The following is a 15,810-nucleotide window of genomic DNA, read 5'->3' as shown; positions in this document are numbered from 1 at the left end:
GACCCGTGCCTCTGGCCCTGATAAAGACGCTATGTCTTGATTTAATTTTTGGTCTACTTTGACTCTAACAAAGCAGCAAATTGCTTCCTGTAGTTGTTTCACTTTTATTTATAGGGTGATTTGCATCACGAAGACAAGTTGGCCTATCAATAACAGTAGAGCAATTAAGGTCACTTGTCCCCTCCTCTCTTTCCAAGGGTCTCATCTCTCACTTGCATGTCTTCATCTTGATGCAGTACAGTGACGGATTGGCTTGTGGGGGCCTGCCCCCAGCTCTCCATCTCTGACTGAGCTGAGTCACACACACATTCCCAAAGCTTGGGTCAAGCTGCTGCTCTTCTTTGCCAGGTGATGTTTTTCAGAAGAAAAGGATTGTGTGTAGCACTTGCAGAGAAAGTTGTTTTGCAGAGAAGAAGGGTACAGTTGTTTCCTGAGAAGAGAATAAAAGTAGAAAGGAAAATGTCTGGCTAGCATATTAATATTTCATCATGAAATGTACTCAGGCTAAATTCATTACTGAGTACAGGTTGCTCTATGTTGGAAGAATCAAGTCTGATTTAGGTAAAACCCTGACAATTTCTCCTCCCCTCTTAGTGCTCAGTGCTTCTGGAGGTGGAGAGGGAGGGCCTGGGCAGGGGGTACCAGCTGCTGGCTGCTCTGTGCCCCAAAGCTGCAGGCAGTGGTCTGCTGGCTGAGGGCAGGAGGGTGCTGGGCTCCAGGGGAGGCATCTCCTGCCCTGAAGACCCCTCAGCAGGACTGGGCACCCGGCTGCCTGCTCGAGGGGTTCTGGTGCCCAGAGCTGCAAGTTTCATCTTCCCTAGGCCAGCATGTACCTACACCTTCCTTTATTCCACCTCAATAAACCTCTGAAGATATCCACAGGAAACTTGTACTTTGAAGTAAAAACACTTCCCACACAGCTCTTGGGGAAGATTTTGCTTTTCTCCCAGTAAGAATTTGATCCTGTAAATGTGAGAAATGGGAGCATCATTTTCCCCTTCTGTTCAAAGGATAATTTCACTCTGGCCCGAGACCTCTGCAGGGCTGTGAGCTCTGCAGCCCCCAAGGGGCTGTGCCAGGGAGCCACGCCAGCCCTTCCCTGCCAGCCTGGAGACAGGCATCCCAGTGCCTGAAACAAAGGCCTTTGCCCTTCTGGAGGTATTTGTTTGCACGTGTTCGCAGGGAAACAGTTTTAAATATGGTAATAATGAACATCCAATCAGTTACCATAGTGTTCGGGGAGATAGCTGTGGCAGTCAATCTGCAATTGCAAATCTGCATATTTATGCCATTTCATTAATTATGTATTATGCAGCATTAATCCCAATAATATGTGTACGCTTGTTCAGTAGAACAGAGAGGCAAGAGTAGCCTAGCAGAAGAATTAATCAGAGAGCCGCTCACAGATCCCACATCGCTTTAGGTTGCAATTACAAGTATTTTTACTTAAAAGGTTTTGCATTAAGAAAAATTAATTTTGCAGGATTTTGAGGTCCCCACGTAACCACAAAAATTTAAGTTGAGCTATGAAAAATGGCTCCTTCATGTCTTCTGGTAGCAATCACAGCTGAGCATAGGAGGGGCTTTTTAGAGGGATCTTGTCAAATGGCCTGTTCATTATCTCGGCTGTGAGGAGAAACTCCATTTCCTGGGGCAGGGATGGGATTGTGTCCTGTGTTTGTGCGGCATTTGGAGGGTGGTGACCGAGGTAGCTGCTGGGTGCTATGGGACTGTAAATAATCAACACGATGCCTTTGGAGTAAATAAATGAGAGAAGCTGGGTAATTGTGCCACTATCCATCCAGGAGCGAAGGGAGGTGAAGCCGAGGGCTGAGGCACCGGTGCCTTACGGGAATCCCGCCCCAGCCCATGCCCGCTCTGTGTCCTGGCTGCGTGTGGGAGAGGACTTGCTCTCCTGGCTCTTATGAGGAAGTTCCTGCATGCCCTCCGAGAGCACGGGAGAGCCCGAGCTGCCCCTGCACACGCAGCTGGCACAGACAATGCTGCAGGAACCTGGTGCCAGTGCCCGCGGGGCAGCGCATGTGCGGTGTGCCCGGCTGAGGTCACAGACACACCGAGGCAGGACACGGAGACAGGAAAAAATGCAGAGAGGTAATTCCTCACACTGTCGTAATTTGTGACACTGGCTTCAATTTGTTTTCATTAGTGGTTTGCTAATGCATTTATTAGCTATTACATACATACAGCAAAATGATGAGGTTTCCATATCTATATATGCAAATAAAATATGTCTGGCACACATATTGATGGGCCGGGTAAATACCGGGCTAGTTCTCATTACCCCCAGGAGGTTTTTCTGGATTATTTTTTTGGACTGTAATAGAAAGACCACCCACTTTTCCAAGTGTATTTATTTCCTATATGTGGATAGCTGGTGGATTGCAAGAACACAGGACCCTTTAAAATGGGCAAAAATACACTGAGAGCTTCAGGCTCTGACAAACTCTTTAGAAAATCGGGTGATTTGGGTCCAGCTGTGTAAATGTTTTCAGTTTCGCTGCTGAGGCCCTGAGTTTGATTTTGTGCCAAGACAAGCCTTGCTCGAGTTGTTTTTGGCAGAGCCTCCTGGCTGAGGAATGTCAGCATCACTTTCAAAATATGATGGTTTGTAATTTGGACCACAGAATGAAAACTGAGCTTCTGGTACATTTTGCCATCATCTAATTACCAGGTCCCCAATTACAGTCAAGGAGCAGTCTCCATAGCCTGGTGCACAGGAAGGTTGTTCCCATTGTAAGGCATTTCTACAGACAGGTTTCCCTAAACGCATTCCCGAAACACGGACAGGTTTTTACAGGAGCCAGGGGTGGGTCTGGGTGCCCTGGCAGAGCGAGGTGCTGTGTGGGCTGGGTGGCTGGGGCTGTGGCACACGGGGTGGCTGCCCCTTGCCACCCCGGGCCACCCACATCCCCCCCAGCTGCTGCCAGGCTGCCAGCCCCCAGCTTCACCATCTTCTGACCAGATCAGATCCCAATTAAACTCTGTATTTCCATGGCAGGAACCAGAGCTGACCACGACAGTTCCCACGGCAGCCTTGAAGTCTAAGCTGCTGGATACGTTAATTTCATTATCCATGTACACAATTACAATCCAGGGTTGGGAAGCTTTTTAGGTAATGACAGCTGAGAGAAAGAATTTACCTACATTTTGTAATACAGGTATAGTATTATTTAACTCCTCAATAAGAATGCTCTGCCCAGCCTTTTTTGCCACCTTTTTGGGGTGGGCAGTGGGAGGAAAAGGCCTTTGTCACCTGACTGCACACGCTGGACTGTTATCAGCCATTGGTTGAAAGACTCCCAGGAAGCAGGGGGGGAGATGGGAGAGCTGGTCCTGCACCTCGGCACACTGATGGTGAAAACTGTTTCCACAGCAGTGCTGGCCTTTCACTTTGCAAAAGAAACTCCAAAAGGCCAGAGATGTACCCGGGGCTCAGCTCTGGCCACCTCTGGCCTCTCCTTCCCCTGCCCAGTGTGTCGGGGGCAGCTCGCTTCAGCCCGGAGTTTCTGTAGTGGCCTCTAATTTTCTGTCCCTCTGTGTTTAAGGTCAGTGAAAGCAAGATCTGCTCAATGCCTTTGAAAATCAGACTGATAGTACCTCAGAAGTCAGACACTGTAAAATGAAAGTGCCCAGAACTAAAAACCATCTTTGGTTATCTGGCCCATAACCTCTCCAAGGCTCTGTGTCCTTCTCTGCAGACCAGAGTGAATAATATTAACCTCTCTTGCCAGAGGGCAGGACAGCTCAATCACTGCTTACAGAGCGCTTCCCAGATGAAGCATTGGTGCTGAGAACTATTTTTATTCTTGAGACAAGCGCCCAGCACAGTCACTGGCCCCTGCTGCCCTGAGGCTGCTCCCCTGTCCCTGTGCCTGGAGCTCCAAGAGCTGCAGCAGCGGCCCCAGCCCTGCCCAGCAGCACAACTCTATGCCAGGCCTCCCACCTCCTCCATTCTCAGCAGGGTTTTCTGGTGCATCATTCCCAATCTTGTCCAAATGTGCTCTGGGCTCTGCTTTTCCACACCCTCTCAGCTGTTACACCCATCTCTGCTTCTCCAGAGGGATCCCGCAGCAGGGCTCTTGCTGCAGACCTCAGCTCCCACATCCTCCTTCTTCCCAAGGGATGATTTGGACCATCTGACCCTGCAGCAGGGTGAGCAGCAGGCACAGGGCTCTGGACAGCACAGGGATGCAGGGAAACATTGCTGCCTACTGGATAATGTACCCCAAAATGAGAGCCAACCTTTGTGTGCCCTGGGTAATAGCCAAAGACAAATTTGGGTGCATCATCATTAGACATGCCTCCTGCTAATGCAGCTTAAGTGCTAATTCTTGTAGCTATTCCATTGTAATAGCAAGAGGTTTATCTTTAATTGGGTTTCATGCTCTAAATGCTTTGGTGACACAGGTTTGAGCAGGTGAGGCATGCCTTATAAGAGCTGAATAAATATCTATGTAGCATTGAGGATAATTACCCCCTGCCCTTCCAGACATCATGACAGAGAAATGGAGGCATAGCTTGTGTCACCAGCACAGTGCCTCTGATTTGCAAAGGACAGAAACCAAGGGACAGGTTTGGATTTTGACTGTCCCCCATGGCAACACCGGCCAGTTCTCAGGCTGATGGGGAGGGCCGGTTTAATGAAGAACTCTCAGGCTCTAACAGGGCAAAGGCTGGTGACCTGGGCAGTGGTGGTGATCCACCCAGCACAGTTTGCTCTCTCCTGATCCCAGGAGACCCTGTGCTGGGCTCCCAGCCCCACGGCAGAGGGGGAATGCTGCCTGCGCCAGCCGAGCGCCTCAGGCCTCTGTGCATCACCACAAGTGCCAGTAACACGCACTGCCCCGTGTTGCCAACACACTTTTGAAATGTGAATAGAGAGTAAATTACTTTTCTTTTTATACTTCTTAAAGTAAGATTTCTTGCTACAAGATAGCCTCATTACTATGCCTCCCCTTTATTACAGTCTGTATTAGATGGACTGGAGAGATCTCATACAGATTTTATGGGAACTATTTTATTTATAAGAATTTTCCTAGTGTCAGATGGATCTGACACTTCTGGAGTCCCCTTTTCCGTTCCTATGCAGAGCCAGCAGGAATTTCAAGCACTTGGCTGTGGGGCTTGTGTCCCCAGGGCCAGGCTCAGGGCCAGGCTGCCCCCGGGACCTGGCACACGGCGGCCCCGGCCCGGGGAGGCTGGCGAGCAGCAGCTGCCCCTCGGGCCCGGCTTTTCCCCCCTCACCACGGGGCCCTGGGAAGCAGCGGGGCTGCCGGCTCCCCCCGCTCGGGGACCCGCCGGGACAGGGGCGCAGGGAAGGCCCCTCGTCCCGCGCTGCCCCCGGAGCTGCCGGCGCCCGCGGAGCCGCCTCCCCGGGGGGCAGGTCCCCCCGCAGCGAGCGGCCCTTCCCCGGGCACGGCGAGAGAGGCCGCGGCGGGGCTGGGGCAGCGCGTGGCTGCGCGCGCCCGGCCGGGCCGCGGGCACCGACGGGCGGGAGGCGGGCGGGCCCTGCCCGGCGGGCCCGGCCCCGCGGCGGAATCCGCCTCCATCCGTGCTGCCGAGAGCCGGGGGCCCCTCTCCCCAGTCGGCCCTGCCGCAGGGGTGCCTCACCCACCTATTTCTCTGATCATCGAGATCAGTTTTGACGATATTTGTATATATTTCCCGTCACGGCCCGGGGAGGGCCGGGCGGCCCGGGGATGGGACTCCCTTGCTTTCCCAGCTGCTGCCCAGGGAGGAGCCCCGGCGCGGCGGGACCCAACCGCGCTCTCAGACCTGGCCCTGCCAGGGAGGGCGAGTAAAATGTCCGAGTCCGAGGAGACGCGCAGCCGTCCCAGACCCCTTGGTCAGATTAGGGTGAAACGGCCCTCAGGGTCTGAGTTTGAGGATTAGGTTTAATTAAAACCATATAAGGAGTACTGATACTGCAATTATTACCTCAGGCTGGGCAATCATAAAGGATGATAATTTAGATAACGAAAGTCACCGTATCGCTGTACACGCAGGCGCGTGCCCCAGCACAGGTGTGTCCATCCCGTCAGGAGGTCCTCTGGGAAAGCAGACGAGGCTTTGTTCGGGGTCCCTCACAGTCTGTTCCTCATCCTGTCTGTTACTCCCCTTTCTGTGTTCCAGTAAACCTGTTGAAATTCTCATTTCCAACTTTTATGTCTCTCATTCTTCTTATATCTTCTCTTGGGAGGCTGGAGGGGGGTCACAGGGCAGTTGTCCTCTGCTTTGTGGCTCACCCTGACCACTAACCAAGACACATCTTTCCCCAAACATTTTATGGCTGGTTTCTGGCTACAGCATTTCAGAGCAAGTGAGGACACTGGCTCATGAGCTGTTACAATGAGATAGCAGATGAGACTGAAATTGGAGTGTTTGCAGCCAGTGCAGAATAGTTAGGAGAATTCAGCCCAGCAGAGCCTTTAATTCAGGCTGAGATTTTCTCTGCTTGAGGTTATTGGATGTGCCTGAGCTCTCAGCAGAAAACAGATCATTCATCCTTTAAAACCCCTTTCCCCTCCTCCCTGCTCCTTCCCCACCTCTCCAGCATAGGTGGGAAGTGCACAGAGCTGTGTGCTTTGTACCTCTGCTATTAATGTGCTTTGGCTACAGAATTACACCCCGCGTCGTGCTGCGCTGGGGAAAAGCCTGCTTGTAACAGGTGATGGTTTATGCAGTGAGAGAGCAATGCATCCCTGGAATGGCATCCCTCCCCTGGGATCAGCCTCTGAATGTGCTCAGATCTATCAGGGCCATGAAAGTGCCCTTGCTCAGTAACCGAGAGGCAAATATGTGAGAAATAGGATTGCTTCTATAAATAGCAGTGGGCTCATGAGAATGTTGTTTATCACTGTGGTGGGTGGTGTGAAGGCTGCCCTTCGCTTCCCAGCAGGGCAGGAATAATGCCATCCCACTGCCGGCCCATTGATAGCAAACGGGAGAGATAAATGCTTTTGGTGGGAATGTTGAATTCCATAAAGATTTATTCATTGTTTTTAGTCCTCTCTTGCTTTCCTAGTGAAGACTGCAAATCACCCATCAATCCTCCCCGTGCGCTTCTCCATGTCTTGCCTCCAAACACTCGCAGACCTGCCTACCACCCCAAAACCCATCAAATTCAGCTTCTTCTGGCTGAAAGTGTGTGTCACTGCTCCCTACTCCTCAAAATAGCTGTTCCTTATGCTATTTCTGGGTGACTCTGTAGGCACCTCCCATGGACGCACTGTTACGTTTTCTGCTAAAGCACGTTGACATCTCCAGAGAACTCTGGTTGTCAGCTAAAGCCCCAAACAGTTACGTGCATGCTGAATTGTAAGCACCAGAGTCAACAGCATTAATCATGCGCTTAAAATGAAGCACTTTCGTAAGTCTGCAAGATCAAGGTCTTATACTGTAAAATCCTTGGAGCAGGGTCTTTCACTCTGTGTGTAGAGATTAGCATTCAAATAAAAAACATTACTAAGAACTGCCCAGTCACGATAATACCCTGGTCTGAGGAAACACAGTCAATGGGTATTAGAGCAGGAGGCAGCAGGGCAGGAGCATCATGTGCCACTCAGGGGCTTCTCCCTGCTCCTCTCCCAGCTCCTGCTATTCCTGGGGCTCTCCTGGCCCCACTGCCTGCTGTATGGGCTCCCAGATGCCTGCTGTGGTAGATGAATTAAGTTATCCTTTCCGGTAACTGCATTTCTCAGGCACATCGTTCGCCAAAGGAGCTGTGAAATCCTAGCAGTATTTCCTCTTGTGCATAATGTCACATTTCCCAAGCTCTTCTCCCTCTTGCCTCCCTTCCATCCGTCTTGTGTGCAGAGCTGAGTATGCCCACGAGCAAGGCACAAAATATGCATGATATGCTCCATCATGTAGGACCGAATCATTTGCTCCTTCTATAAATCTATAGCCAAATCACTTTGTTTCCACATAAGAATCTCCTGCTGTGTAAAACTAAAGGAGGAAATAATCGTGTGTCTGTGGAGATGTTTATCTCCATCATTTGCAGTCCTACCGGCTCCGTGGCTTTTAATGAGGGGAGGAAGAAATGATCTTTCCCTCCTGCACAAGGGTTTTGCAGAAGGAAATGCAAATGTGTTCCCCTCCCTTAGTTTGCCATGTTGCTGCAGAACAGCAAACTTAATAAATCCCGCACAATTGGGCACAAGTCTTGTTTCCTTAAAAGCGATGTTCTCTATAATTGTCTATGACACAACATGCTACATATTAGTTATTTTTCCCTTAGTAGATCATCAGAGCACACTGAAGCATTGCAGGAGAGGTAATTGAATGTCTTCTTTAAAACAATATGTTGCAAAAAGTCACCTGACAAGTTCCAGTCTCTTATTTTAAACAAATAACATGGGAGCTTGGGTGTGGGGGGGTAGGCAGAGAGGGGGCATGTTAGGCTGTGGACACATGGGGACTTTAGCCTGGTGCTGGCTGGCCCGTTAGAGCCTGGGGCAGTGGGATGGGCTGGGGTGCTGCCCCCTCCTCCACAGCCTGGCCAAAAATCACCCACCTGGGAGAGGAGTGGACTGGAGCCCTCCCCGGGCACCCCCGAGTGTTGGTGCATTTGCCTGTTAGTACAGCTGTAGTTCTGTGTTCTTGAAAGGCTATATTCTCTCTGCAAGGTGTGACATTTTCTGGAAAGAATTTCAAAGGGCTTTGTGCAAGGTGTTAAATAAGCTCTTAAATAAAATTGAAACAGAGAGTGCTGAAGGAAAGTGAACATTTAAAAATGTATGTGTACATTTAATTAGTCCAGGAACAGTGATAATACGAACTGCTAAGTCACATTTATTAAAACTAATGCAAGAGAAAAATATGTCTTAAAATTTTGATGTGATAAAAAGACTGTTAAAACATAAAAAAACTTTCCCTGTAGGCTTGCTTTCTCTCTCTCTCTTTTTTTTTTGTTTTTCTTCTAAGCATGTCACAAATCCTGGGAAAGAATTCTTTTATTTTTAAAATTTTTTAATATTGTTTTCTTTCCCCATTAGCTTCGGTCCCTTGCATGCCTATTTTGCTACTGAGAAGGCAGGAAGAGGTAAAATCTTTGCCAGTTTTCTCTAGCTTCAAAATTTTGATTTGATTTTATCTGAGAAATTTAAAATGTCACGAAAAGATGTAAATACGCTTAACATTTTTTCACCCAACAAAAAAAGAGAATCCCACTTTGAGGATCCAGACCCCAGCCAAGCTCCCTCCTGGTGCCACCTCTGGGGACATCCCCAGCTACCCCACGTGTCCTGTCTGCAATGCTGGTGCTGCTGCAGCAACAGGGCACGGGAGAGAAAATGTGTTTTCTTGTTTGGCTGAAGGTGTAATCAGCCTCTCGCACCATCTCTTCTTGTCTTTTTGATTATTTTCTATTGTTGCAGCTTGGGCTGCGCCACAGACTGGGAGTTTGCGGATGACACCAAGCTGGGTGGGGGTGTTGATCTGCGTGAGGATAGGGAGGCTCTACAGAGAGAGTTGGATAGATTGGATCGTTGGGCTAATGTCAATGGTCTGGGCTTTAGCAAGGCCAAGTGCTGGGCCCTGCACTTGGGCCACAACAACCCCAGGCAACGCTCCAGGCTTTGGGAAGCGTGGCTGGAAAGTGTCTGGCAGGAAAGGACCTGGGGGTTCTAATTCACAAGTGGCTGAACATGAGTCAGCAGTGTGCCCAGGTGGCCAGGAAAGCCAATGGCATCCTGGCTTGTATTAGAAATTGTGTGACCAGCAGAAGACCAGATTGTCCCCCTGTCCTCAGCACTGGTGAGGCCACACCTGGAGTATTGCGTCCAGTTTTGGGCACCTCAATTCCAGAGAGATCTCAAGGTGCTGGAGCGAGGACAGAGGAGGCAACGAAGCTGGTGAAGGGCCTAGAGAATAAATCTTATGAAGAACACTTGAAGGAGCTGGGAATGCTTAGTCTGAGGAAGAGGAGGCTGAAGGGAGACCTCATCACACTCGTCACCAGCCACCAGCTGTGTTGAGGCATGGAGAGGCTCAGGAGCCCTGGAGGGACCCAGCCCAGGGTGAGTGCAGCATGCAGGGTGCTACATGGGTGAATGTGTGAACCCTGCCCCGACACACACCTTGGAGCTGCACAAGCTCCTTTGTGTGCTGGATTTGCTTATCTCCACCATAATTTTTATTTACTGTTTGCTAATCCTGTTAGTGAAATGGGAAAAGACTAATTCACTTTAACTCCAATGAGTTGTTAATAATTGATGTATTGACAGGAGCAGGCTGCTTGACGACCTTAAACAACCACCCAAATCCTGTGGCGAACTCTTTGACCTTTTAAGCCAGTTCAGATTCTTCCTGCAGAAGAAACCAGTGTCCGCTTTGATTTAGTGCAGGAAAATCCCCCTTAACCTTCAGGTGTCGGTGAGGATGTGTTTAATTTACAGTAAAGCCAAGCCATGATCAGCAGGAGAATGAAAAAGTCCTTCTGTGGGGGAAAGTTATTACCACTCCGTCCACGGTGATGATCTCTGAAGCTCAACAAGCCAATACCTCTTTAATTATTGAAAGAAGCCTTCAACGAGATGATGTGGAGCCACTGGCTGTGGGAATGGCAGCCCCAGACTTGCCTTCTGGGAAGCACTGGTGTGGGGGGCTGTGCCCATTGCCTTGTTCTAGCCTGTGGAGGAGTCTCTTCTGGCCAGCAGCTGCTGCCCTGGGCTTAGCCCTTCAGAGGGAGGGGAGGATGGCACACAGTGCAAAATGCAGGGCATCCCACTGCTGCTCACCTGTGCAAGAGCAAGAACAGTTCTGGATTCAGCTGCAGATCCCAGGGTCTCCATCAGTCTCTCGCTGGGACACAGGAGGGGCAGGCTCAGCACCTGAGCCAGGCAGCCTGCAGGGACCTGCTTGGGGGCATCTGGCCCTGACCTGCACACGTCTGTACATGCCCTGGATCCACGGTGCCTTTGCACACCCGCACTTGGCCCGGGAGGTGCCTTATCCCCAGGGTGCTCCCAGGCACCAGAGAGCCCCTCTCCTCTCTGCTGCTTTGCCCTTCTGCAGCGGCAGCACAGGGCCGCCCTGAGAGTGCCTGTGCAGTCCCTCAGGGCATGTAGGTGCTTCTCTGTGAGGGTGTCAGCACCTCATTGTTTTAGGAACCAGCGAATCTGAGGGTTTCTCCACAAAAGCTGGATGTTTTGGGGAAGTGCACTGAGGCACTGCTTTCTGTGACCGGCAGGAAACTGCTGCAAATAATCTGATGTCCTTCACGTTATCACTGGGGTCAGAAGCTTAATTCTCTGGGATGGATCCCAGAGTGCCCAGGGGACAGAAGCTGAGCAGGGTGGGTACAGACTCCCCTGGCCAGGTGCTGATTCCAGAGCGAGGGTGCAGCATCCCACAGTGCAGTGCTGACACCAGGCACCAGCATCCTTCCCTCAGCTGTACGGGCTGGGGTGGGCTTTGCACCCTGATGCTCCATAAGTGCTCCTGGAGGAGCTGGGCATCCAGCTGCTGGCACTGCCCAGGGGCTTCTGCTGTGGCCAGGACCCTTTCTATGTTCGCTCAGTGATGCTGGCAGGAGGAGGCGGACTGTGTAAAGGCTGCTCAGCAATTATCAGCAGGAAAATTTGAGACTTCACCAGGCTGCTTAATTAAGCCCCCATGTGGCCTCTTGGAGATTCATCACACGGCACTGAAAATTGTTCCCACCATCCTCACTCCCCTTGGAAGGGCAGGGAGCATCAGAAGAGCCTTTGTTATGGATTTTTGGGCCTTGGTGTCTCAGCAGGACCTGGGAGCTGCAGGGGTGCCTGGTGTTTGGCAAGGGAGGTGGGATGCAGGGCAGGCCAGTCTGGCAGGAGGGATGTGGATTTATTGTGCTGGGAATGGTTTGCTCAGCCCCTCTAGAAATGGCTGGCATCACTCCTTCTGCCTGACCCCCCTGGGTAATGCCAGGGAGCAGCTCCCGAAACCCTCCCTGCCCCTTTGTCCAGAGCCCTCATGGGAAATGAGAGCAGGGTCTGGGGGGAGAAGGGAAAGGCAGAGCTGGGGCCTCGTGTGGGGGACCTGAGAGCTTGGGGGGATGAGTGGAGGGAGTGTGAGAAACCCATGAGTGGTGATTGCCCCGTGCCCCCCCCGCTTGGCTGAACCCCCCACCTGAGCCACTGCTGCTGCCCCCAGGGTGTCCCTGCTCCAGCCCTGCCCGGGTGCTGCAGGAGCTGCTTTGTAGAACTGAAGAAACCTCACCACCACGGAGCCTGCTAGCTCATTTACATACTCCTAGTTTAATTCTCCTAGGGTATGCAAATATATGCAAACAGCAATCCAGAGAGAGTCAGAAATAGCACAGAACATTAAAATCACCCTACTTGAATATTGTTTTATGCAAACGATGTACGCACGCAGTGTGTAGCTGATTTAAATAGAAGCAATGTCAGCATGGCAGTTATTTACCCTTCCAATGATCTTAGCAATTTTTTTTATTAAACTTATATAAAATATATTGAACAGGCACCAAGAACGAAGAGAGTATTTTAATGTTAGCCTTAACTAACACTAAGAAGAGGGCAAACTTTTCCAGCTGTCTGTGCACAAAGGCCAGTTGAGTGTTATTTTTCACCATGTGCTGTTTACATGAGTGATGCACAATTTGTGATCCCGATGGCTGCTGGTATTGATCATCTAGGCACCATCGTGGGCACCTGGGAGGGAGGTTGCACCCTGGCACAGTGCAGCTCCTCTTCCACCTCATCCTGCACGGGCTTGGGTTTACACAGCTCAGGTACATCCGGGGTCTCCACACCAACCTGTCCAGCCTGGCTGGGGACACCGAGGCCCGGCTCTGGCTGCAGTGGCCAGAGGCTCCTCCCACTGTGGCAATCACAGGGGGGCACTAATTAAATTGTAGGGCTTTTGCTCAACATTTCTGTAGTACAATAAATGGTTCTAAAGTCCTTTTCTCCAATAAGATTTCTGGCTGGTGCCCCCCCAAAACTGGACAGCTGAAGATCAGAGTGGCCATAAAATGCATTTTGTTTGGTTCAATTTATTTTAAATATTATTGTGCCAGTGCCAGGCTATTTGAATGATTATGGCTGCAGAGGAAACTACTGTACAGTGTATTTTTTCAATCAAGCTCACAGTTGCAGTTTATCACTGTTTCTGTTAAAGACGGTGGTGGTTTCAGTTTTGCTTCAAAAGCCCCATCTCCACAGAGGCAGTTAAACATCACATTTAAAAAATACATTTAGAATAAAAGACTGAAGGCAGTGGGTGAAATACCATGCGTCGTGTCTGACAGAGAGCACCCTGCAGGTGTGTGGGGCTGGAAGTCACACTGTGTTATCCACATGTGTCAAGTGCTCCCAGCAGCCCCGGAGTGGCCGGAGGAAGCCACAGGCACCCACGCTCACCCACATGCCCTCACACACTTCTGCTGGGGATGGGGCTGCACACTGTGCACAGGGGATTTGGGGAGCCAGCTCAGTCCTGCCCAGTGCCTTGGGCACCGTGGCAGAGCTCCCACCCTCCTGTGGCCTCAGACCCTCTGCAGAGTTGGCTCTCACAGCGGATTTTAGCCTCATCCCTCCTGGGAAGCTGAGCTGTCTTTATCCAGTCGTGCTGTCAGTTGTAACAGTTTAGTTTTCAAGCAAAGCCTAAACAACATGAACATTGCTGGGCGCTGCTGTGCAGGGCCTGCGTCGTATCCATCTGCATTTTTTCTCACTGTGAAAGTCAGCCTTGATGCTGAGCAGAGGAGGTGAGAGGATTTACGCTTATTTTCAAAAATAGCAGAAGATGACACAGTGGGTTGATGGGCTGGACAGGCTGGGGCTGCGAGTGGTTCAGCCCCTGTCAGCATTGGGCACAGCTGCCTTGGGGAAGGTTTGCATTAGCCAGGGGATACAAGTGTTTTCCTGCCTTGCAGCCTTGTGGGAAACCCCCCTAAATCCTCCTGGGGAGGGAGAACTGCTGAGTGCTACAGCCCCCCAGCCCCGGGACTCCCCTGCACTGCAGCCCTGCCTCAGTGCCCAGAGCTGCTCAGGTCCAGGGCCATCCCCTGTGTCACACAAAAATAGTTGTCGCTCCAAGAGACCACCACCACCAATTATCAGTGTAGATGTTAGTGGTTTTATCACTCGGAGCCTTTGGAGTGGTTTTCAGTTGGGACCTGGTGTTTATTCAGGGAGATCCTTGCTGCCGCGACCTTCCTGAACTGCCACATTCCTTTTAATTATGATTGGCAGCTCATGGAAATTTGGGGCCTTGATTGGCAGCTGCAGCAACTTTCTTCCTTCCCACAATTCTTCAGGTTCCTTCCCATCAATAGACATAATGTTGGCTACTTTTCTGGGATAAATAGCAACCTTTGCCCCCCTCCTTTATTTGGCAAACGCTCAACACTTCATTCTTTTCAGAAAGCCCCTTGGAATGCAGCTGAGAAGGGCCTCAGCAGTGCTGCCCTCCTCCTTCTCCCTCTCCTCCTCCTCCTTCTCCTCCTCCTTCTCCTCCTCCTCCGTCTCCTTCTCCTGCCCGCTGCTCTTCAGCACCCGGCCGGGGACTTTTGTGCGAGAGCAAACAAAGGCTCATTGGCAACACTTCTGGATTTCATTGCAAAATACATTTGTCACTTTGGAATAAAATAAACTGATTTTTCTGCTGCTTTTTATGCTTAACTCCTCCCTCACGGGTTTCCTTGCGAGCAGCCCCAATGCTGCAATTGCTGGACAAAGCTTTGTGAAGGGTGAATGAACACGCACGCTCCTCCAGGGCTGCTTCTCTTGTCTTGGCTCTGCTGAGGTGCAGGGCAGCCCCCGGCTCACAGCCCCCTTCTCACAGCCCCCTTGTCGCCATCCCCTTCTCTTGGCCCCTGCTTGCAGCCCCCCAGCAGTGCCACTAGCACCAGAGTCTCTCCTGCACCCCGAGCCCCACATGCTTCTCCTTCCCTAGCACCGCTGAGAACCCCTGGCTGCTCCTCAGACCTTCTCCCTGCGGACGCAGCTGCTGAGCTCAGCCAGCACCCAGGATCCCACAACCTCATCCCACTCTTCAGCTCTTAAGATACTTTTCCAGAATCACCAAAGTGACACAAATGCTGAAACCACAGTCAAAAAGCCAGGTTTGGCTCACAGGGACTGTCAGTTTTCAGCAAGAGCAAGGTCACATCTGAAGAGGGGATTTGGGCCTGGAGATGGTGGCAGTGCCATCGAGGCAGAGCTGTCCCACCCCGGAATGTCCCCTCTCAGAGCAGGGGGAGTCACCAGGCGGGCACGGCACAGGGCCAGGCAGGGTCCCAGCACTCGATGCTCACCGGGTGTTTCGGTAATCAAATGAAACTCAGCCCCAGGTCCTAAGAGCTTCTTGTGCTGAACAATAGACAGTTACAAAAGGGTTTGAAAAATGATGAAGAGAACAGTTGAAGGTTGGATTTTAAAAGAAATGAGGAGGCTTCTGAGCTGCAGAAATTGCTTGTGTGCACAATACAGACATTCACCCTTCCCCATCAGCCCCAAACCAGAGTGTTTTAAAGAGATGATAGATCTTGACACTTCCTGGGTTTCTCAAGAGCAGGGTGGATGAGGAGACAATTAGCAAAATACAGTATAATTTGCATTTTCAGGAGTACTTGAAGGATTCTCACTCTGCTGGAGGAAGAGGGAAGTGTGAGGAGGCATCCATCAGGGTGGGATGAGCCCGGGGAGCAGGCGGGGCGACCGGGCCTCCTTCCTTCACTCTGGGCTGAAGGTGCTCATCGTGCTTCAGTGTGCCCCAGAGTCTGACCATCTCGTACCAGAGGTGACAAGGAGACATGTTAAGAGTTTTCCTCCTCTG

The sequence above is a fragment of the Apus apus genome, chromosome 16, assembly GCF_020740795.1.
Source record: "Apus apus isolate bApuApu2 chromosome 16, bApuApu2.pri.cur, whole genome shotgun sequence".
Taxonomy (NCBI): Eukaryota; Metazoa; Chordata; class Aves; order Apodiformes; family Apodidae; genus Apus; species Apus apus.
The sequence above is the reverse complement of the archived record's forward strand: the minus strand, read 5'-3'. Positions refer to the sequence as shown.